The 25,315-nt window shown below is 37.1% G+C and overlaps 1 pseudogene; it reads right to left on the reverse strand.

Moving 5' to 3' along the window:
• Window positions 1-25,315, reverse strand: part of LOC112928961 (olfactory receptor 11H6-like) — a 55,429-nt pseudogene that overhangs the window by 29,006 nt on the left and 1,108 nt on the right.

Here is a 25,315-nt window from a genome sequence, read left to right on the forward strand (position 1 = left end):
AAAGGTGGAGTGTTATGCATGGATGCTGAGTAACCAAATGGAAAAATGATTCTGAATGTTTCTCTTATGACTCTCAGCCCCATATTAGCTCTCCTACAGTCCTCTCTCTAAAGGATGGACTCCCTTGCAAACTTACTCCTATCAGATTCTATCAGTGGCAGGCTCTAAGATGATATTGGACAACAGGAAAAAGGGAGAAACTTTACATTCCTCTGATTCAGGCTCAGGCAGCAGCGGTATTGACAACATGTACTCCAGAAATACATTGGGAAGCTCAGGAGCATCAGTAAGTTTAAAAGGTCCAAGGCTCCTAAAGTGTCACCAAGTGCACGAGCTCTTATCTTCTTACCTGGTAATAGGATAGAGGTTTCAACATCAGTGATGGTGACACTGACCTGGTAGCATTGATGGGTTCTGGGTAATCTCTTCCTCTTGCTCACCCAGCCTTCAAGGTAGTAGTTGTTTCTACATACAGTCGGCAGAATTATTTTCTCCTTTCTCCTCTTCATTTCTGAGATGGAAATTTTTATTTTTAACTTTCTATTGAGCCATTCCTTGAGTATCTCGAAGTCATCTTAAGCCCAAAATGTAAAAACTAAATTAGTTACCTACCTTCCCAAACCTGTTATTTTTCCTGCATTTCCTACCTAAATTAATAAGATCTTGATCAGATTAATGGTCCAATCCAGAAGCCAAATTGTACATCCTTTTACATATATAGGTGCACTTAATGGTGTCATTCTTCTGATGCTCTGTTCACTTTTACTCATTTCCTGTTTTACATCTCTTGAGATTGCAGAATTGCTACAGATGTATGTTCAAGTTCACTGGTTCCTGCTTCTGAATGTTCCCATCAACGGGTGAGCTCCTCTAATGACTTCCACATTTGAGTTACTATACTTTGCAACTCTGGAATCTCCATTTTTAGAAACTATTTCTATATTTTTTGATACCTTCTTCTTGATAAGATAGTGTCATATCTTCCTCTATATCTTTTGGCATGCTTTCATTTAATTCTCAGAATATATTTATAATGGCTACTTTGAAGGTTTTTTTTCCTGCCAAGTGCAACATTGGAGTCCCCACAAAAGCAGTTTCTACTAACCTTTAATTTCATATGTGAGATATAACTTTGTATTTCTTCATGTCTCATCAGTTTTGGCTCAAAATGGACATTTTTTAAAGTTTTATTTTTTAAAGATTTATTTATTTATGATAGAGAGAGAGAGAGGGAGGGAGAGAGAGAGAGAGAGAGAGAGGCAGAGGGAGAAGCAGGCTCCATGCCAGGAGCCCGACACGGGACTCGATCCCAGGACTCCAGGATCATGCTCTGAGCCAAAGGCAGGTGCCAAACTGCTGACCCACCCAGGGATCCCCTCAAAATGGACATTTTTAGAAGATTTCATTTATTTATTTTTGAGAGAGAAATAAAGAAAGTGCATGAGAATAGGGGAGCAGCAGAGGGAGCTGGAGCTCCCCACTGAGCAGGGAGCCCTACACAGGGCTCAATCTCAGGACCCTGGGATTATGATCTGAGCTGAAGGCAGACAATTAACTGACTGAACCACCAAGGCACTCCAAAACTGGACATTTTAAATAATATATTATAGCACTTCTGGTTACTGATCCCTCTTCTTACATTGATGTTAGTGGAATTTTTTGATTGATTGATTGATTGATTGATGATTGATTGATTGATTAGTTCTTTGGTTGAATGAACTCAAGTGTATTGCCCCTCCTGTGTGTAGCCTATCATGTCCCTGCTCAGATTTTTTTTCTTGTTTACAATCAACTTGGTTACTGTTGGGATATCATAAGCCACTTACTGATCAGTGGTTTTGCTTAACTCTCCTAGGCCAAGTAGAATTTTATCCAAAACTAGTAGACATATGTGTGGCTTAGAGGCTGATAACACAGTTCAGAGTTTACAATTTTTGCCCCATATTTATTCAGGGACTAATAGCTGGATGCTCTCTCTCTCTAGTGTTTGCTGAGAGGAGCACAGACTTCGGCATTCACAGTGTCTTCCAGACTAAGAAGATTTTATATGACTTTTTTTTAAGTTGGTTTCCTAGAAATTGCCCGTGGTTTGGTGTTGCTTATTTTTTAGACAATATTTGGCTAGAAGTTGTCCTTAATATTTTTGTGTCATCGAGGCTTCCACCCTTTGTTGATAAAACTATGTGTGGCTTGAAGAATCTTTTCATTTCTGCTCCATGACTGTCTGATTTCTCCTAAGTGGGTGCAGCCACTGCATGCACACAGCCTGACTTATGGGGATAAGGTTGCCTGTGAGCCCATCACTGTTTCTATCTTTTAAACTTCTGTTTGCTATGAGCCCATCACTGTTTCTATCTTTTAAACTTCTGTTTGCTATGCAATGTGGTTTGTTGATACCTGCATAACACTGCTATGAGTGTTTTTTAACTGCCCTTCACCAAGAGCTCCACTATTTCTGAAATACATTGTTACATGGAACTCTCAAAGCTCTGTTCCAAAAAAAGACATCCTCCATAAGATAGAGCTATGGAGTTCTTCATCCTTACAGTGTGCCTGTTCTTCTATGTGGGGCCCGTGTACCTCTACACAGGAGCTGAGGGCAGGGGAAGCCCTCTTCCTAAGTGACACCCCCCTGTCTGAGTGGGCACTAAAGAAAGTAAAGGTCCTGGTCATCTCAACTCACTCCTTCTGGCATGAACTTCCAGTCTAAGTAAGCTGGATGATGGGGGTGCTGAGAGAGGCCATTGCATTCTCTGCCTGCCATGTCTAGCATAGAGTTGCCATCGTCATTATTATTTATTGCTATGCTAAGTACATTTAACATTAGAACCACCCTCTCAATAAATTTTTAAACACTGGAAGCCTGGGTGGCTCAGCGGTTTAGCACTGTCTTCAGCCCAGGGCATGATCCTGGAGACCTGGGATCAAGTCCCACATTAGGCTCCCTGCATGGGACCCTGCATGGGACCTCTGCCTGTGTCTTTGCCTGTGTGTGTGTGTGTGTGTGTGTGTGTGTGTGTGTGTGTGTGTGTGATGAATAAATAAATTTAAAAATCTAAAAATAAGGGATCCCTGGGTGGCTCAGCGGTTTGGTGCCTGCCTTTGGCCAAGGGCACGATCCTGGAGTCCCTGGATCGAGTCCCACGCCAGGCTCCCAGCATGGAGCCTGCTTCTCCCTCCTCCTGTGTCTCTGCCTCTCTCTCTCTCTCTCTCTCTCTCTCTCTCTGTCTATCATGGATAAATAAATCAATCTTTTAAAAATCTAAAAATAAATTTAAACACAAAATATAGTATTTTTACCTATAGGGACACTGTTGTACAGCAGAAAATCCAGAGATAATTATTCTTGCATAGATGAAATTATATACCCATTGAACAGCAACTCCCCATTTACTCCTCTGCCCTGCCTGTGGCCACCACCATTCTATTTTCTGTTTCCATTAGTTTGTCTGATTTAAATATCTTATATAAGTGAAATCTCTGTCCTATAAGTAGTTGTGAAACAGGTAAAGATAGGCTCATTATTTGCTATGTACACCTAGAATAGAACATCTTCAACACTTACCGTTCCAGGGTAAAACCTAAGAGCACATGCTAGACTGGATCATGAAGAGGAGGAATCCTTATTTTCTTCACCACACTTGCCTAGAGCAGAGAACCCTGAGTAGAGCAGAAAAGGGCTTCTACAATATGGAACTGGGAAAGGAGACATGGGGTGGGGTGGGGGGGCTTAATGCCAGACTCACTGTTTTTAAGATTTAGATTTCCTTAAATGATTGTTTCTATATTTTCTGTATGACTTGGAAAATTTCTGGAGACTCTACATTATTATTTTCTGTAAGTTTCCTTAGTGAAGTGTTTGTTTTGTTGGAGAGAGAGTTCACCAGGCTCCTCACTCTACCAGTCCAGAAATTCTTACCTAATTTAATTCTAATGTAGAGAGAATCTACATACAGTATTATGGAACTCACCGCTTACTCTGTTCAATGTGTCATTATTCGTGCAAACTCTGTTACCAAATTTTTACATTTCTACCTGAAAATTTAATCAGAACCTCTTCTCCATTACCCTCCATGACCTTAGGTTAGACTTTCAACATTTTTCCCCTAGATTATTAAAATAGCACAGTAATTACTTTACAGTGCTACTTTGAATACTTGATTATTTTCAGTCTCTACCATTTTGAAATCTCCTCATTAACTACAGAATATGTTCAAACTACTTTGATATTTAAGACCCTTCAAAGTTCTTATTCTAACCTTTCTCTCCTCATCAAAAACTCTCCTTCTTCACCACCCAAGTTATCACATACTTCAAATGTATTAATTGTCACTATGTCAGAATACTCTATGCTTCCATACCTCCCTGCATATAATTATATCTGCTTAGAATTTTCTTCTTGTTTCTCTGTACAGCTAATCAATGCCTATCATTAAAGACACAGTTGCTTCTTTGAGGAAAGGTAGCCTCTTTTAGGAGATAGTTGCAAACTCTATTAAACAAAGTTTGCCTTATGTCATACCTGTATCATCACGCTTAGAAATGGGTTATTTGGGGTCAGTATTGAAAAACTAGATTCTGATATCCTTCAAGACAGGTTCCTGACATACAAGTCACAAGAAAGTTTGAGACTTGCTGAGTTCAATACCTATTTCAAGGCCTCACTTTAGCCACTTGCGATCTAGTTGTAAAGAGATTCCTTATATCTTAGAGCAATATCTGCACTATAAGAACTTATGCTGCTAGAAAACAAATTTAAATTTAGAACACCAAAATTTTGTCTCCAGAATTTTCTTTAGAGGAAATCAAAGGATGGTATATTCAACACTAGTGAGTTGAAATACTTTAGAGAATAGGAGGGAAACTCACTCAATAAATTAGCCAAAAGTAAGAAATTAAATAAAGAGTGAATGCTAAATACAAATCCTACCACCAAGGAATATACAGTAATGTAATAGAAATTGGGAATATTAAGCATGTGAGGACAGGAGGGGAATGCTTGAGACATCACAGAATTTTACCTTGGCCAATAATAGAGGGTGCATATTCATTCAAGAGAAGAACTATCACTGTGGACAGTACAGGACCTGGAGGAGTATTAATTGGGTCAATATTTATTGTTGAACCAAAAGAGAAAACTGAATTAAACAATCATTACAATTTATTTTAACCCATTGCCCCAGAGGAGGATGAATACATTTTAAGCTGAATGTAACCAATTCATGAGGTTGAGGAGGGAAATGTGAATGAGTAGATATTTATGTGTCTTTATTTGAAAAGATAAGTAAGCTTCATTAATATTTAATAATCAGACTATTTTTAGCACTCTAAATTAATCTGTATAATACCTGCTCATATTACATATGATACTTAAATTTGTCTGAAAAAGTATGAGTTAACCAAAAGACAGAGGGATTTAGAAGACTTCTCTTTGCAGTTATTTTCTTTGAACATATTTCTATGTATCATAGCTTATGTGTGCCAAAATTGGGAGAACTGTATGCTGAAGGACTATGTTAGCTTATTTTAACCTGATTTGTTCTCCAGAAATTTATAATGAGCTTAAATATATTTGTGTTAATAAGCATTGCACTGAATATAATATAGTTATTAAAACTCACATGTGATTATAAAATGATAGAGCTGACAATTTTACCATAACATGAACTCCTTGTCAGCTAAATCACAAAGTAAAAGTACAAGTTACCAGACTGACAATAAGCTGGCTGAAAATATTCGAAATTATTAAGAAACGTTATTTTACTATTTGGATTTTTTCCACTATTATTAACATTGAACATAACAATTTATACTGTACCTTGATATATTAGCTGGTCATTATGAAAAGCAAACCATTCAAAGGGTAAATATAAAAATATAAAATAAAACTATAAATCTTTTGCAGTATTAAAACCCACCAGTCAATAAATGAAGGGTTTAAATTTTTCACTAAATGTAATAAAATGTTCTCAGATGTTTCTTAATAGCAAAAGCACAAGAACCACATTCTATTGCAAGAATACTTCTGTTCTCAGCCACTATAAAAATGGCTTACATAAGCGATGTGGCAATATATAAAATGCACCTCTTATAGCAAACAATATCAAAAAGTACACAGAAAATTATTTCTTTTTTTAAAAGATTTTATTTATTTATGAGACACAGAGAGAGAAAGAGACAGAGAGAGAGACGCATAGAGACACAGGCAGAGGGAGAAGCAGGCTCCATGCAGGGACCCCGATGTGGGACTCAATCCCAGGTCTCCAGGATCAGGCCCTGGGGTGAAGGTGGCGCTGAACCACTGAGCCACCTGGGCAGCCCAGAAAATTATTTCTAATGATTTGTAAATTTAAGGTAGAATCAAATTTGTCTTATGGGAAGGAATTTTGCATTATACAAAAGTATGGATGATTTTAACATCTATATATAATAATTTTTCACCCATTGTATTGACTGCAGTAATAAATGTGATGTCTATGACTAAAACCACATTAAGCCCTGGGTTAAGTCATGAATTTGACTGAAATTAAATAAGAACTTCATATAAGTGACAGCAATATAAGCCAATGTGAAATTCATTCATGACACTCTTTATTGGCAAGTTATTCAAACAAACTTTGAAGTCAATGGTGAAAAGTACACCAAGATCCTCAATTATGATTAAGTTTTTAAAAGCAATATCTCATAGAACAACAGTTGATGATAACTGATAGTAAAAGGGGCAATGTGAAATGAAACCATTTTGTGCCTTATAGATATTTGAAAATTACATAAATAAAAAGCAGTTATTAAGTATTACTGAGCATAAAACAGTTGTACTATCAATGTATAATTTGAAATTTTAAATGAAAAAAGAAATTTTAAATCATTTATCATAATTTATTTTAACTTTGTCTTTTAACATTTCTACTCCTGAATATATTAATATTGTACATAATACATGCTGTCAGTAGTAAATTTATAACATATGGATATCTGTATTTATGTTGAGGATGTTATGTTCGGAGAAGTCTGGAGATAATGTATCTACAAAATTACTCAAAGCTGTTCAAAGTAAGGTAAAAGGATAGTTTGGAGTAATGAGAGGGAAAAGAAGTGTCCATTAATTCAAATACCTCTACAATTCCTATAGCACAACCAACCAACCAACACTCTCATGTCTATTGTAATCAAGACAATGCTCAGAGAGAACCACAGCATGTCCAGGGTCAGAAATAAAGTGTAAACACTTCTCCTGGTCATGCTTGGGCAGCAGCCTCTGTGCTCTAACAACTCCCACTGCAATTTGGATTCCCAGAGCTCCAACTCATCTGCCGCCAAAGTGACTCACATTTTTACATAAAAAAGCAGAAGATGGTATATATATTCATATACAGAGAATCACAGAGAGTGAAAAGCAGATTTTCAATTTTGATTAACCACTTGAACATATCTCTCTTCATACTGTGCCTTTAGAACAGGTAAGTGGAAACATCATCAAAAGCTCATTCATTACAGGTTTAACAAACTGAAGACACTATTTTAATTAATTTTCTGTTGGCTGGAAGGAAAAAGCTGTTGCTTTTGAAACATCAAGTCCTCTCTCATTGGGAGATCACATTACTATTTCACAACGACCCAGAACCAAGAATTTTTATACAAATTTAAAGGATATATGCTCTCAAAATGATATTGAAGAGTAAAACTTGGCAGTAGATGATCAGTGATTAAAATTAATGAATAAAATTAAGAAAAGCAAATTATGGGCATTCGGTTAACTCATACTAGCATTGAAAACAATGTAATCACTAGAAACTCAATTCTTTCTTTTCATCATTTCAGGTGCTGACAGCACATGTTATTAAACACATCATAATGAGAGCTCAAGGAGGAGCAGGAAAGGGAAAATTAATGACCAGAACTAGATAGATAAAAAAATCTCTGTATAAAACTATTACACCATAAATATAAATGAGATCTTAAATAAAAAAGAGAAGTCCTGGGGCAACTGGGTGGCACAATTAGTCAAGTATTCATCTCCTGATTTGGCTCAGGTCATTATCTCCAGGTCGTAAGATTGAGCCCTGCACAGAGCCCCACATGGGGCTCCATGCTAGAGGCGCGGTCTGCTTGGGACTCTCCTTCTGCCCCTCCTGCTGCCCTCCCTCCCTCTCTTAAATAAAGAAAGAAACCAAATGGCGAAGTTCCTACAAGATGCTCATATGCAAAGGAATGAATGAAAATGTGAATAATTCAGAAGACCCAAAGATGAGTATTTAAAGTAGTACAGAGGAGGAGGAGGGGCAAGATTGCAGAAGAGTCGGTCCTCAGAGAAGGTAGGACGACGGAAAAATAAATAAATAAAAAGCATCCAAGGGGGAGGGGCCACATGAGGAGTGGGCTAAGGCCACACGGCGAGAGCCCCCAGGACAGGAAAGCCCCATCCGGGAGAAGCAGGAGCTTGACCAATCTTCCCCGACGGAAGGGCGCTCAAAGGGAGTTAGAGCAGGAACCCAAAAGGGGCGGGGATGCCCTCAGGCTCCCAGGGGCACTAACAGACACCTGTGCCCCGGGAAGAGCGCCACACCCCACAGGCGAGCTCCCTAAAGGGCTGCAGCACCGCGGCGGGGCCTGGGAGCAGCTCAGAGGGGCTCGGGCGGAGGCTCGGTGGAGGGTACTGCAGCCCTGGCAGTGGGATTCCAGTGGTGGAGGCCCTGGAGCCAAGGGTGCTGGGGGCACAAACCAGGATCCAGCGCTCCCCCACCCCCCCGGGAAAGGCGGAGGCCAGGAGGGCCCAGGACAGCCAGGATGCTCCTGCGGCTAAGGCAGTCCCGAGCTGTGGAGATTGGTGTCCCCCGCCCCTGGAGTATCCAGGCCCCTGCAGACTGAGAGTTCTGAAATTACTGCAGGAGCGGACTCCAGGGCCAGAGTTGGCCGCCGCCACTGTGGTTGTTCCTCCTGGGGCCTCACAGGGTAAACAACCCCCACTGAGCCCTGCACCACGCAGGGGGCTGAGCAGCTCCCGCAAGTGCTCACACCTGAGACTCAGCACAGCTGGCCCCTCCCCCAGAAGACCAGCTAGACGGACAGGGGACAAAAAAGTTATTGACCAAGCACTGCTGCAAGGGAATTACAGTATATAGAATCAGAGGATACTACCCCTTGTTTTCTGTTTCTGTTTGTTCCCCCCCCCCCTTTTTCCTCTTATTTTTTATCTTCTTCTTTTCTTTTCTGTTCTTTTTTCCCTTCTCTCTTTTTCTCCTTTTCCTACTGCAACTTGTTTTTGGCAACACTGCACTGAGCAAAATGACTAGAAGGAAAAATTCACCTCAAAAGAAAGAATCAGAAACAGTCCTCTTTCCCGGAGAGTTACAAAATTTGGATTACAATTCAATGTCAGAAAGCCAATTCAAAACCACAAGTATGAAGCTACTGGTGGCTCTAGAAAAAATCAGAAAGGATTCAAGAGACTTCATGACTGTAGAATTTAGATCTAATCAGGCATAATTTAAAAATCAATTAAATGAGATGCAATCCAAACTAGAGGTTTTAACGACGAGGGTTAACGAGGTAGAAGAGCAAGTAGGTGACATAGAAGACAAGTTAATGGCAAGGAGGAAAACTGAGGAAAATAACAGAAAAACAATGAAAAGATTATGAGGTTATGTTAATGGAAATAAATGAAAGCCTCAGAAAGAAAAATCTACATTTAATTTCGGTTCCCAAGGGCGCCAAAAGGGATAGAGGTCCAGAATATGTATTTGAACAAATCATAGCTGAAAACTTCACTATTTTGGAGAAGGAAACAGGCATTCAGATCCAGGAAATAGAGAGATCCCCCCCCCCAAAATCAATAAAAACCACTCACCACCTCCAGTTTTCATAGCGAAACTTGTGAACTCCAAAGATAAAGAGAACATCCTTAAAGCAACAAGAAAGAAGAAATCTCTAACTTTTATGGGGAGAAATATTAGATTAACAGCAGACCTCTCCAAAGAGACCTGGCAGGCCAGAAAGGGCTGGCAGGATATATTCAGTGTCCTAAATGAGAAGAACCTGCAGCTAAGAATACTTTATCCAGCAAGACTCTCATTCAGAATAGAAGAGATAAAGGGCTTCCAAGATAGGCAGACACTGAAAGAATATATGACCATGAAACCAGCTCTGCAAGAAATAGTAAGGGGTATTCTGTAATAGAGGAAGTCCAAGGGAACATTCCACAAAAACAGGGACTGAATAGGTATCATGATGACACTAAGCTCATATCTTTCAATAGTAACTGAATGGGCTTAATGACCCCATCAAAAGGCAGAGTGTCAGACTGGATATAAAACCAAGACCCATCTATTTGCTGTCTACAAGAGGCTCATTTTAGACATAAGGACAACTACAGCCTGAAAATAAAAAGTTGGAGAACCATTTAACATGAAAATGGTCCTCAAAAGAAAGCAGGGGTAGATATCCTTTTTTTATAATAAATTTATTTTTTATTGGTGTTCAATTTACCAACATACAGAATAACACCCAGTGCTCATCCCGTCAAGTGCCCCCCGCAGTGCCCGTCACCCACTCACCCCCACCCCCCGCCCTCCTCCCCTTCCACCACCCCTAGTTCATTTCCAAGAGTAAGGAGTCGTTGGTTCTGTCTCCCTTTCTGATATTTCCCACACATTTCTTCTCCCTTCCTTTAAATTCCATTTCACTATTATTTATATTCCCCAAATGAATGAGAACATATAATGTTTGTCCTTCTCCAATTGACTTACTTCACTCAGCATAATACCCTCCAGTTCCATCCACCTTGAAGCAAATGGTGGGTATTTGTCATTTCGAATGGCTGAGTAATATTACATTGTGTACATAAGCCACATCTTCTTTATCCATTCATCTTTCGATGGACACAGAGGCTCCTTCCACAGTTTGGCTATTGTGGACATTGCTGCTATAAACATCGGGGTGCAGGTGTCCTGGCGTTTCATTGCATCTGTATCTGTGGGGTAAATCCCCAACAGTGCAATTGCTGGGTCATTGGGCAGGTCTACTTTTAACTCTTTGAGGAACCACCACACAGTTTTCCAGAGCGGCTGCAACAGTTCACATTCCCACCAACAGTGCAAGAGGGTTCCCTTTTCTCTGCATCCTCTCCAACATTTGTGGTTTCCTGCCTTGTTAATTTTCCCCATTCTCACTGGTGTGAGGTGGAATCTCATTGTGGTTTTGATTTGTATTAACCTGATGGCAAGTGATGCAGAGCATTTTCTCATGTGCATGTTGGCCCATGTCTATGTCGTCCTCTGTGAGATTCCTCGTCATGTCTTTTGCCCATTTCATGATTGGATTGTTTGTTTCTTTGCTGTTGAGTTTCATAAGTTCTTTAAAGATCTTGGAAACTAGCCCTTTATCTGATACGTCATTTGAAAATATCTTCTCCCATTCTGTAGGTTGTCTTTTAGTTTTGTTGACTGTATCCTTTGCTGTGCAAAAGCTTCTTATCTTGATGAAGTCCCAATAGTTCATTTTTGCTTTTGTTTCTTTTGCTTCTGTGGATGTATCTTGCAAGAAGTTACTGTGGCTGAGTTCAAAAAGGGTGTTGCCTGTGTTCTCCTCTAGGATTTTGAGGGAATCTTGTCTCACATTTAGATCTCTCATCCATTTTGAGTTTATCTTTGTGTATGGTGAAAGAGAGGGGTCTAGTTTCATTCTTCTGCATGTGGATGTCCAATTGTCCCAGCACCATTTATTGAAGAGACTGTCTTTCTTCCAATGGATAGTCTTTCCTCCTTTATCGAACATTAGTTGACCATAAAGTTCAGGGTCCACTTCTGGGTTCTCTATTCTGTTCCATTGATATATGTGTCTGTTTTTGTGCCAGTACCACACTGTCTTGATGACCACAGCTTTGTAGTACAACCTGAAATCTGGCATTGTGATGCCCCCAGCTATGGTTTTCTTTTTTAAAATTCCCCTGGCTTTCGGGGTCTTTTCTGATTCCACACAAATCTTAAATTAATTTGTTCTAACTCCCTGAAGAAAGTCCATGGTATTTTGATAGGGATTGCATTAAACGTGTAATTTGCCCTGGGTAACATTGACATTTTCACAATGTTAATTCTGCCAATCCATGAGCATGGAATATTTTTCCATCTCTTTGTGTCTTCCTCAATTTCTTTCAGAAGTGTTCTATAGTTTTTAGGGTATAGATCCTTTACCTCTTTGGTTAGGTTTATTCCTAGGTATCTTATGCTTTTGGGTGCAATTGTAAATGGGATTGACTCCTTAATTCTCTTTCTTCAGTCTCATTGTTAGTGTATAGAAATGCCACTGATTTCTGGGAATTGATTTTGTATCCTGCCATGCCACTAAATTGCTGTATGAGTTCTAGCCATCTTGGGGTGGAGTCTTTTGGGTTTTCTACATAGAGTATCATGTCATTGGCGAAGAGCGAGAGTTTGACTTCTTTTTTGCCAATCTGAATGCCTTTAATGTCTTTTTGTTGTCTGATTCCTGAGGCTAGGACTTCCAGTACTATGTTGAATAGCGTGGTGAGAGTGGACATCCCTGTCTTCTTCCTGATCTTAAGGGAAAGGCTCCCAGTGCTTCCACACTGAGAATGATATTTGCTGTGGGCTTTTCATAGATGGCTTTTCAGAGGTTGAGGAATGTTCCCTCTATCCCTACACTCTGAAGAGTTTTGATCAGGAATGGATGCTGTATTTTGTCAAATGCTTCCTCTGCATCTAATGAGAGGATCATATGGTTCTTGGTTTTTCTCTTGCTGATATGATGAATCACATTGATTGTTTTACGAGTGTTGAACCAGCCTTGTGTCCCGGGGATAAATCCTACTTGGTCATGGTGAATAATTTTCTTAATGTACTGTTGGATCCTATTGGCTAGTATCTGTTTGAGAATATTTGCATCCATGTTCATAAGGGATATTGGTTTGTAATTCTCCTTTTTGGTGGGATCTTTGTCTGGTTTTGGAATCAAGGTGATGCTGGTCTCATAGAACGAATTTGGAAGTACTCCATCTCTCTCTCTCTCTTTCCAAAAAGCTTTAGGAGAATAGGTATGGTTTCTTCTTTACATTTGATAGAATTCCCCTGGGAAGCCATCTGGCCCTGGACTTTTGTGTCTTGGGAGGTTTTTGATGACTGCTTCAATTTCCTCCCTGGTTATTGGCCTATTCAGGTTTTCTATTTCTTCCTGTTCCAGTTTTGGTAGTTTGTGGCTCTCCAGAAATACATCCATTTCTTCCAGATTGCCTAATTTATTGGTGTATATCTCTTCATAATATGTTTTTTAAAATCTTTTGTATTTCCGTGGTGTTGGTAGTGATCTCTCCTTTCTCATCCATGATTTTTTTAATTTGAGTCTTCTCTCTCTTCTTTTTAATAATTAATAAGGCTGGCTAATGGTTTATCTATCCTACTAATTCTTTCAAAGAACCAACTCCTGGTTTTTTGTTTTTTTTTTTCTGTTCCACAATTCTTCTGGTCTCGTTTTTGTTGAGTTCTGCTCGAATCTTTAACTCTCTTCTTCTGCTGGGTGAAGCATCTATTTGCTGTTTTTTCTCTAGCTCCTTTAGGTGGAAGGTTAGCTTTTGTATTTGAGTTCTTTCCAGTTTTTGAATGGATGCTTGTATTGCAATGTATTTCCCCCTCAGGACTGCTTTTGCTGTATCCCAAAGATTTTGAACGGTTGTATCTTCATTCTCAGTAGTTTCCATGAATCTTTTTAATTCTTCTTTCACTACCTGGTTGACCCTTTCATCTTTTAGCAAGATGGTCCTTAACCTCCACGTGTTTGAAGTCCTTCCAAACTTCCTGTAGTGAAGCACCATGTAGGGCTCTCTGTTCAAAAGGGAGTCTGCTTCTCTCTCTCTCTCTCTCTCTCTCTCTCTCTCTCTCAAGTAAATAAGTAAAATATTTTTTAAAAGAATTAAGTAAATACCTTAGGCAGACTAACCTACTTTACATTGGCACTAAATGGTTGATATATTTTAATGGTAATATTTAAAATGTGACTGGCCTTGGGGAAATTATCCCAGGGACATTAGAAGGAACTACTGTTAATTAAACAATCCTTTTATCTCATAGGGGAGAATACAGAATTTTCATGGAACTGTTTATATTTTCTTACGTTATAATAACTGCAATTCAATATTTCTCAATAATATTCTCAATAATATTTAATATTTAATATTAAGTATTAATAGTATTTCTCAATAATAGAAAATTTGTGGTAGGTCTATTGGGCACACTGGTCTCTCTCCCTCCCTGATTTTGTCTTATTTTATTGTTCTTTCCATTCCCCTATTTTCATTTTGTTTGTTTCTTAAATTCCACATATGACTGAAATCATATGATATTTGTCTTGTATTTGATCTATCTTAATTCATACCTGTACCAAATAAATAACTATGCATCACATAAAGGAGATAGCTATAAGTTGGTTAAGGTAATCGGTGGAAAATGGTGCATTGCTAAATTCATGCATCAGGCTTTTGTTGTTTTTCTAAAATGTTATTTATTTAGTTTTAAATTTAATATTATTTAAATTCAATTTGCCAAATATAGTATAACACCCAGTGCTCATCTCATCACATGCCCTCCTTAATGCCCCCCACTCAGTTACCCTATCCTCCCACCTATCTCCCCTTCTGCAACCCTTTGTTTCCCAGAGTTAGGAGTCTCTCATGCTTTTCTTCCTTTCTAATTTTTCCCACTTAGTTTCCCCCCTTCTTTTATCATCCCTTTCACTATTTCTTATATTCCACATATGGGTGAAACCATATATGATAACTGTCTTTCTTTGATTGGCTTACTTCACTCAGCATAATACTCTCCAGTTCCATCCACGTCAATGTAAATGGTAGGTATTCATTCTTTCTGATGGGTGAATAATATTCCATTGTATAAATAGACCACATCTTTTATATGTTAATGATTTATTTATTTCTTTGACAGACAGAAAGGGAGAGAAAAAGGGAGGGGCACCATGCTGAGCATGACCCTAAGATCATGACCTGAGCCAAAGTCAAGAATTGGATGCTTAACCCACTGAGCCGCCCAGGAGCCCATCTTTAAAAATTATAAATAAATAAATAAATAAATAAATAAGTAAATAAATAAATAAATAAGTAAATAAATAAATAAATAAATAATCTCAATCAGAAAACTGAAAATCAGTTTGTTCAACCATATGGTGAATTTCAATGGAATTATTTCTAAATTATCTGTTCCTAAATGAGTAACACTGTCTCAACACAAACAAAATTCAGGTAAATACACTATGTAAGCTCATTGTATGTGTCCAAATGCCACTTTACAATAGTTTAACTTCTTACCAATTTCTAAAGTCACATTGTACAAGGCTTTCCCTGAGTATATATTACTGCCATCTTGTGGATAGTTCATCATACTATTTTGACCAAAATTTTTCCAGTAACTTTCCTGAAAACAAATCAATGATTTTTGGATTTGCCTGAAAACAAATCAATGATTTTTTTCCTATATATATATTTTTTTCACCTATGAAGCAGCAGGCACTGTGCTAAGTAGCAGTTTGAAAGTTAGACACAGATTCCCATTTCAAAAAGATTACATAGTAATTCTCATTTGATGAAATTAATTTTGAAAGTGTGAAGAATGAAGATATGTGAGCAAGAAAGAGTGTCTAGTACCTCTTGAATAAAGTTAAAATATGACCTTACTTTTGTCTAGGATTTGATACATAGATTTCAATTTCAGGGACTCATGGGTGGCTCAGCGGTTGACCATCTGCCTTCAGCCCAGGGCGTGATCCTGGAGTCCTGGGATCAAGTCCCATGTCAGGCTCCCTGCAAGGAGCCTGCTTCTCCCTCTGCCTGTGTCTCTGCCTCTCTCTGTGTGTGTCTCTCATGAATAAATAAATAAATAAAAACTTTTTAAAAAGATTTCAATTTCAGATTTTAATGTATGACCTAATTCAGAGAATATCAATCTGTTAGAGGATGACAAACACAAATTAAACTCATCTGAAAGTGCTGTGTAAATGTGAAAATTATGTAAACATCAAAGGTGTGTAAAATACTATTCATGTGCTTTAAAGTGAGGGATATAGCTTTTACTTTTTTTTTAATTTGAGTATAGTTGACATACATGCTTTATTTTTTTAAGTAAACTCCCAACCTGGGATTTGAACTCATGAACCTGAGATCACGAGTAGCAAGAGTAGCATTCCAAGAGTCATTTCTAAGGATTTACATGATTAGATTGAGCTAACTCAGATTGCTCAGAATAATCTCTCCAGCTTAAAGTCTCTAGCATTTTTATACCTACAAGATTGCTTTTTTCCATATAAGGTAACATATTCACAGATTTTTAGTATTAGAGTATGGACATCTTTGGGGAGCCATTATTCTTCCTGACTATTGATTTGTCAAAAAGTAATCCAGAATTCATAAAATTTCTAATTAAAGTGCAATTGAGTATTATTTTTAATAACACCAAAAAATAATGAATTAACTATTCATCCCTAGAATTAAAAACAAACTAGCAAATTAAACCAAATGAAAACGGAAGGAAATAACCTACAAAGAAAACATCAGAGATTAATGAAATGTGCAGAGGAGCGTATTAGTGGAGCCAACAGCGATTCTTTGAAAAGAATTAAAATTTGGCAGTACTCCGTCAAGATATACTCAGAAAATTAACTGAATAATATTCTAAAAAGCATGATGAATAATACATTACAAAAATAAATAATAAATAAGAGGTATCTCCCCTCAGGTAATCCAGTAAAAGAAGAATAAACATCAAATAAACGTAATAATGTAGATGAATAAAATTTTAAAAACCTGAGGGAAAAAATATAATTTTCTGAGGCTGACTCCAGAAGAAATAGATAACTGTATCAGACAAACAATTTTTAAAGAATGAATAAGGTGGTTCAGTCAGTTAAGCATCTGCCTTTGGCTTGAGTCATGACCCCAGGGTCCTGGAATCAAGCCGGGTGCTGGGCTCCCTGCTTGGCGGGGAGGTGTTTCTCCCTCTCCTTCTGCCCCTTCCTTTTTTTTTCAATTTCTATTTATTTATGATAGTCACACACACACACACACAGAGAGAGAGAGAGAGAGAGAGAGAGAGAGAGAGGCAGAGACACAGGCAGAGGGAGAAGCAGGCTCCATGCACCGGGAGCCTGACGTGGGACTCGATCCTGGGGCTCCAGGATCGCTCCTTGGGCCAAACGCAGGCGCCAAACTGCTGCACCACCCAGGGATCCCTGCCCCTTCCTTCCTGTGCTCTTGCTCTCTCTCTCATAAATAAATAAATAAATAAATAAATAAATAAATAAATAAATCTTTAAGAAAAAAAAAAAAACCAATGAATCAGTAGTCTAAGACTTCCCCTTCAAATTATAGAACCAGATGTCTTCACCAGAAAATTCTACCAAACAATTGAAAACAAATACATACACACAATCAAGTCTTTCACAAACTGTTTTTGTGTGTAAATAATAGAAGAGATGCTAATATTCCAAAATTATTGTATAATTGAATCACTATTGACACCTAATTGCAATAAATTCTCTAGTAGGAAGGGATATTACCAATTTTATTATTGAATATCGTAAAAACCTCATGTTCGGTATTAGAAGAAATAATTCAGTAATGCATGAAAATGATGACATATAATGATCAAATTTGACATTAGAAAACCAGTCAATGTAATTTACTATTTGAAGAGATTAAAACATGGAAAATCATGTGATCTTTTCATTAGGTGAATACAAAGAGTTTGTATTTCACAGTCATTCTTTATAAAAACTCTCAGCAATCTATTGATTATAATTATTTATTATCATGTCACAAATTAACTCAAAACTTACAACAATAATAAACATTGATTACTTCACAATTCCCATGTTTCTTGAATTTCAGTTTATCTGAGAGGTTTTGGCTCAGAGCCATTCATTAGGTTGCACTCAGACATGCCCTCACTTGTATGTGGGATCTGAGGAAACTGAGCTCATGGAAACAGAGTAGCCTGGTGGTTTCCAGGGGCAGAGGCAGGGCTGGGTGGGGAGGGAAGGCACCACAATTGTATTTTGAAACCAGTGGGGTCCCATCTTCTCATTAAACTTCTTAAAGGCATCAATCTTCCTCTCGTGGGTATCCCTCTAACTGGTACACTTAACTGTGAAAATGGAGTATTATTTTAGACATCCAGTGGGAATCATGCTATTCAGAAACCATCAGAGCTGGCTTCAAACATGCTATTCTGAGGATGACTTCATCTTGAATTAAAAATATTCACGTAAATATTCACCAAGGACAAAGATGATTAATGGCAACAATAGAGGAGTGCTATGTGAGTTTCTGATTGATCTCTGGGGTTTGCTGCTCCAAAGATGTAAATTTCTTTTGACTACAAACCCCAGAAGGTACATTAAACACTTCAGGTGAAAAGGGTACCTTAAAGGGATTTTGACCTCTCTCATAATTAAGATGAGACAATAAATAAACAAGAAAACAAACAGGAAATTTCCCCATAAATTCCCCAATTTCCTGAGGAAATTCCCCCCTCAGGGAGGTGGGAATCTAGTTATCCAGAATTATTTTTCTCTTATCTAATAGCTAATCTAAATGTAGATAAAGTATTGTGGAAAAATTAGGAATCTGGAATAAATGGAGTTGGATTCTAGTAGTAATTGGGACAAAAAAGAAGTGTGCACATGGGCTTATCATTTTACATTGCAGATATTTCTTATTGAAAATTCATAAGAATTCCATCCTTATGTCACAGACTCTTTTATTTTCATTTTATTTTATTATTTTATTTTATTTTATTTTATTTTGTCACAGACTCTTTTAAAGAGGCAAACACCAGGCAAACAACGCACACACCATTTACTGTTCCCAGGATGAGCTATATTGAACTTAAAACATCAGATACCTATCATATTTTAGAGGAAATAAAACAAACATCTAAAATAAGAGATTCATTAATTCTTTTAAATTATTCATTTTAATTTCACAATCCTACTTTCTAAGTTAGCATTACTGCATAATGCTAAGGCATATTATTTTAAGTGCATCTTCAATAATTGCCATAGTTTACTTCTTGACACTATTTCTTGATTCAATTCCCAATAGGAAAGTAGTAATTCAATTAGAAATTCTCAGCAATAATACATCTAGAAAATCTCAAAATAGTTGGAGTTAATAACATCTAAAAATCCATGAATCAATGTGAGAATTTAAAAAAAGAAAAAAATTAACTGAATGTTTTTACAATAAATTATACTGGGGAAAAAATTCAAGATAACTGAGATGAAGCTAAAGGTACATTGAATTTGTCAATGATTTATTGATATTTACTGATATGATACCAAAAGCATGGAGAGCTAAAGAAAATATAGGCAAAATGACCTTTATAAAAATTTTAAAATCTTTTGCTTCAAAAGGCATTATCAGCAGAATAAAAAAGGCAGTTCCCCAAGTGGCTGAATATATTTTCAAATTACAGGGCAGCCTGGTGGCTCAGTGGTTTAGCGCTGCCTTCAGCCCAGGGCCTGATCCTGGGGTCCCAGGATCGAGTCCCACGTCAGGCTCCCTGCATGGAGCCTCCTTCTCCCTCTGCCTGTGTCTCTACCTTTCTTTCTCTCTGTGTGTCTTTCATGAATAAATAAATAAAATATTAAAATAAACAAATTGGGGGATCCCTGGGTGGCGCAGCGGTTTGGCGCCTGCCTTTGGCCCAGGGCGCGATCCTGGAGACCTGGGATCGAATCCCACATCGGGCTCCAGGTACATGGAGCCTGCTTCTCCCTCTGCCTGTGTCTCTGCCTCTCTCTCTCTCTCTGTATGACTATCATAAATAAATAATAATAATAAATTTTAAAAAAATAAAATAAAATAAAATAAACAAATTACATATCTGATAAGTGATTAGTACTCAGATTATATAGGGAACTCCTAAAATTCAACAACATTCAAAAAGCATAAAACATGCCTCAAAAATGGGCAAAGGAGTTCATAGACATATACAAATGATAATATACAAATGAGAATCACATGAAAAGATACTCAGTAGCACTAATCTTTAGGGAGAAATATATCAACCCTACTGAGATATACCATCACAGCCATTATGATTATTTTTTTAAAAGAAAGGAAGTGTTGGTGAGGATGTGGAGAAATTGGAACCTTGTACACTTTTGATGGGAATGTAAGGTTGTACAGCTGTGGAAAACAGTATACACAGATGTTCCTCAATTTATGATGGTTCAACTTACTATGTTTTGAGTTTGCCACCATGCAACAACAATACGCATTCAGCAAAAACTGTACTTTAAATGTACATCTTTTCCCAGGTGAGGGCAACGTGGTATGATACTCTCTCCTGACGCTGGGCAACAGCAGGGAGCTGCTGCTCCCAGTCAGCCACACGATCCTAAAGGTAATCCATCAATACCATTACATCAGTACTGTACCCAGACAACCATTCTGATTTTCACTTTCAGTACAATATTCAATAAGTTACATGAGATATTCAACACTTTATTTTAAAATAGGCTCTGTGTTCTATTATTATGACCAATCAGGCTAAATCTTCTGAGCACACTTAAGGTAGGCTGGGCTAAGCTATGATATTCAGTAGATTAAGTATATTAAATGCATTTTCATCTTCTGTTATTTTCAACTTATGACAGGTTCATCAGAATGTAACCCCAACATAAGTAGAGGAAGATCTGTATACTGGGTTCTTAAAAAAAATAAAAATAGAACTACCATATGAACCACTTCTAGGTATATCCTCAAAAACTTTAATGCAGGATCTCAGACGAGATCGGGCGCGTTCAGGGTGGTATGGCCATAGACAAGGGTATTATGCTGAGTGAAATAAGCCAATTGGAAAAGGACAAATATTATATGGTCTCATTCATTTGGGGACTATAAAAATTAGTGAAAGGGAATAGAGGGGAAGAAGAGAAAATGAGTGAAAATATCAGTGAGGGTGACAGAACATGAGAGACACCTAACTGAGAAATGAACAAGGGGTAGTGGAATGGGAGGTGGGCGGGGGGTTAGGATGACTGGGTCTGGGCACTGAAGGGGGCACTTGGCAGGATGAACACTGGGTGTTATGCTATATGTTGGCAAATTGAACTGTAATAAAAAATAATAATTAAAAAAATAAATAAAAGCAGGATCTCAAGGTTATATTTGTACATATATGTTCCTAGCAACATAATTCACAATAGTTAAAACGTGGAAGCAATCAAAGTGCATATCACTGGAGGAATGGATAAGCAAGATATGATACATACATACAACGGAATATTATTCAGTCTCAAAAAGGAAGGAAATTTTGACATGTTACAAAATACATTAACTTGGAAGGCATTTTGCTAAGTGACATAAGCAGTCACCAGACAGAAAGACAAATCCTGTAGGATTCCACTCACATGAAGTAGTTAAAATTGTCAAAACCATAGAGATAGGGACGCCTGAGTGGCTCAGCAGTTGAGCAACTCCCTTGGGCCCAGGGCGTGATCCCAGAGTCTCGGGACCAAGTCTCACCTCCGGTTCCCTGCAGGGAGCCTGCTTCTCCCTCTGCCTGTTTCTCTGCTTCTCTCTGCATCTATCATGAATAAATAAATAAAATCTTAAAAAAAAAACTAAAACCATAGAGATAGAAAGTATCATTTGGTAGTTGCCAAAAGCTGGGAGGTAAGAGAAGAAGGCTAGCAATGGGTTGGGAGAAAAAATTCGAAAAACATTTATCTATTAAAAGCTATCTACAACATATTAAAAAGAACTTTTACAATTCAAAGAATAAAGGCAAAAAAAAGACAAAGCAAAACAAAACAAAACAAAAAAGCAAAATCAAAACCAAAACAAACAAAAAAAAACAAAGCCAATAAACTAAAACTTTAACAGAAACATTGCCAGACAAGATATATGAATGTTAAACAATCAAATGAAAAGATCCCTAACATCACAAATCACCAGGGTAATGTTAGTTAAGTCCATACATATCCACTAGAATGACTAAAGTTAAAAACACTGAGAATACCAAGTGTTGATAAGGATTTGGAGCAACTTGAAATTTCACATATTGATGGTGGTAAAGCAAATATATAACCAGTGTGGAGTATCATTAAAAAAATACATACTAAATCAGTAATCTCATCCCAAATATTTTATTAAAGGAAATGAAAATATATGCCACTGCAAAGTTATGCATACAATTGTTCATATCAGGTTTTTCTTTAAACGTTAAAGAAAGTAAATCAAATTCAGATTCAATAATTCAATAAGTGGATAAACAAGTCACAGTACATCTATGTAATAAAATACTACTTAGCAATGAAAAAAGCAAGCTGCTGATATTAACATTTTATTAACATAAAAAAACTCCAAAGCATTATGCTAAGAGAAAGATGTTATTACAAAAAATATCACATGATTCCATTTGTATGCAGTTCTAGAAAATTTATAATGACAGAGCTGTTAGTGGTTTGTAGAGGCGAAGGATGAAATAAGGGGGTTGATTGTGAAGGTGTATGAAAATCTTTTTGGAATATGGATGTATTCTCTATCATGATTTGGTTTTTTATTTTTTTAAGATTTTTTTGGGGAGAGAGAGAAAGAGGAAGAAGGAGCATGAGCAGGGAGGAGGGTAGAGGGAGAGGGAGAGGGAGAAGGAGATCTCCCCTCTGAGCAGGGATCCAAAGATTATGACCTGAGTCAAAGGCAGATGCTTAACTGACTGAGCCACCCAGGCACCCTTATATCATGATTTGATGATTTATTTATTTTTTTGAGAAGGAGGTAGGGACAGAGGGACAGGGGCAGGACCTTTAAGCAGACTTCCCACTGAGTGCAGAGCCCAACATGGGATTTGATCCCAGCATCCTGAGACATAACCTCAGCTGAAACCAAGAGTCTGACGCTCAACTGACCGAGCCACCTAGGTGCCCCCCACATTGATTTAATGATGGTTTAATGAATGTATACATCTACCATAACCCATTAAATTGTATGTTTACAATTGGTGAATTTTATTATATGTATATTCTATCTCAACACAAAATGTTTTAGAATTTCAAGGTATATACAAAAAAAGAAAATTTCTAAGTTACCAAGATTGCAAGATACTCATTTAATTTTATTACAGCATGCATTTTTGCTATAAGCAACGAACAACTGAATAACAGCACTAAAAATACCATCTAGTAGAGCACTGAAAGATTTAAAAGCCTACAGTAAATTTACCAAAACATGCACTGAAATCTGCTTTGTTGAAATTATAGAAAGCCTAATAAATAGATTTACTAATTTAATGAATTATGATTATTAAGATATTGAGTTCCCCCAAAGTGAACTATAAAGTTAATCCCATTTGAATTAAAATTCCAGTCTTGTAAAAGTTGAAAAGCTGATTCTATTATTTTCATGAAAAGCCAAAGAATACAGAATAGTCAAAATAATTATTTTAAAGAAAAAGTTTGAGGAATTACACTTGTTTCAAGACTTAGTATAACACCACAGCAATCAGAAAACTGTTGTATTGGCATACGAGTACATCAGAGCAGCAGAAAAGAGAGTTCAGAAAGACTGCACATGTATGATTTATTGATTTTTACCAAGGATGAATTCACTGGACAAAGAGAATTCTTTTAAACAACTAGTGCAGGAACAATTAGCCATAAAAAACAAATAAAATGCCCTGGATCCCACCATATGCTATGCACCCTAATTGACTTAAAGGGGATCACAGACCTAAACAGAAAACCAAAACTATTAAACATATAGAAGAAAACACAGCATATCTTTGAAAACATGGAGAAGGCAAGGATCCCTGGGAAAGGACAAAAGAAACACTAATTATTTTTTTAAATGATAAGTTTGACTTCATCAAAATCTAAAATATGTGTTCTTCAAAGGACATCATGTTTAATATGAAAAGGCAAAATATGGGTTAAGAGAAAATATCTATGATTCATACATCTTGACACGAGACTTTTATCCTGACTATAACTTAAAAATTAAAAGGCAAACATATCACCAAAAAAATGAATGAAAGAACATGCATTTATTTGACCACTAATGGCCAATGAGTTCATGGAAACATACTAATTTGACATTATTAGTATGGAAATTAAAGTTAAAATCATTATGTAATCTCACTTTCCACAGAGTAGACTGGCTAATAGCAAGAAGATAAATAAGTATTGGCAAAGATGAAGAGCTATGGAACTCTCCTACCTTTCTGAGGGCTGTATAAAACATTTTTTCAACTTCAGATTTAGTTAAAATGCATAGATAAGGGGGCACCTGGGTGGCTCAATTGGTTAAGTGTCTGCCTTCAGCTGGCGTCACGATCTCAGGGGCCCTGGGATCGAGCATCATATTGGGTTCCCCGTTCCTCAGGGAGTCTGCTTCTCCCTCTGCCCCTCCCCACACTCCTCCCTGTGCATTTTCTCTCTCTTAAATAACTATTTTTAATCTAAAAATTAAATAAAAAATAAAATGCATAAATAAAGATGCCAATGTAATAAGAACATTATTAAATAGAAATATTCTTATCTTGATAAAAATGAAATTTAGAACTAAATGAAACTATTCTTAAACTGTAATTAATTAATAAAATAGCTTCTATATAGAAAGCATATTAAAAGGAACAAATTAAAAAAAAATAAAAGAAACAAATTGCCAAGTTCACCATCATAATAGATGATTACATATCTCATTAAATATTTTAAAAATAAAGGAGACAAGAAATCAAAAAAATGTAAAAAGTGCAAGTAACAAGATTGATATATAATTAGACATATATAAATGGCACATGTATAATGTGTGTGTATCCCCAAAACAAAAGAATAGTTTCTTCTTCAGCACATGAGGAATGATTACAAAACAAACAAACCAACATAAATTAGGCAATCAAGTTAGATTCATCACAATTAGAAATACATATCATGCAGATAACATTCTCTGAAAATAGTCAAAAACTAGAAAAGCTCATTGACAGTTCCCTCATATTTGTTTGTTTGTTTTACAAGCTTATTACAAGCATCTTGACATAAAATCATTAGAACAGTGTAACATGTCTCTCTCTCTTTTATCCAGAATTGTTGATAGCAAATCAATCCTTATATAATCATACATTTTTGAGGTTCTGGAATCACTGCACAGGATTCTCTAATAGATTACATGCTAAAGTGACAGGGTTCATGAAAAAGAAGTTACTGCGTTATTGAGGACCATAATCTTTGAGGAAGAGTATCTTATGGGAGTGGTCTGGAGTCCGCTTGCCCAGCACGTGAGGTGCATTCCAGGGTC

Source organism: Vulpes vulpes, chromosome 14 (genome assembly GCF_048418805.1).
Source record: "Vulpes vulpes isolate BD-2025 chromosome 14, VulVul3, whole genome shotgun sequence".
Lineage (NCBI taxonomy): Eukaryota > Metazoa > Chordata > Mammalia > Carnivora > Canidae > Vulpes > Vulpes vulpes.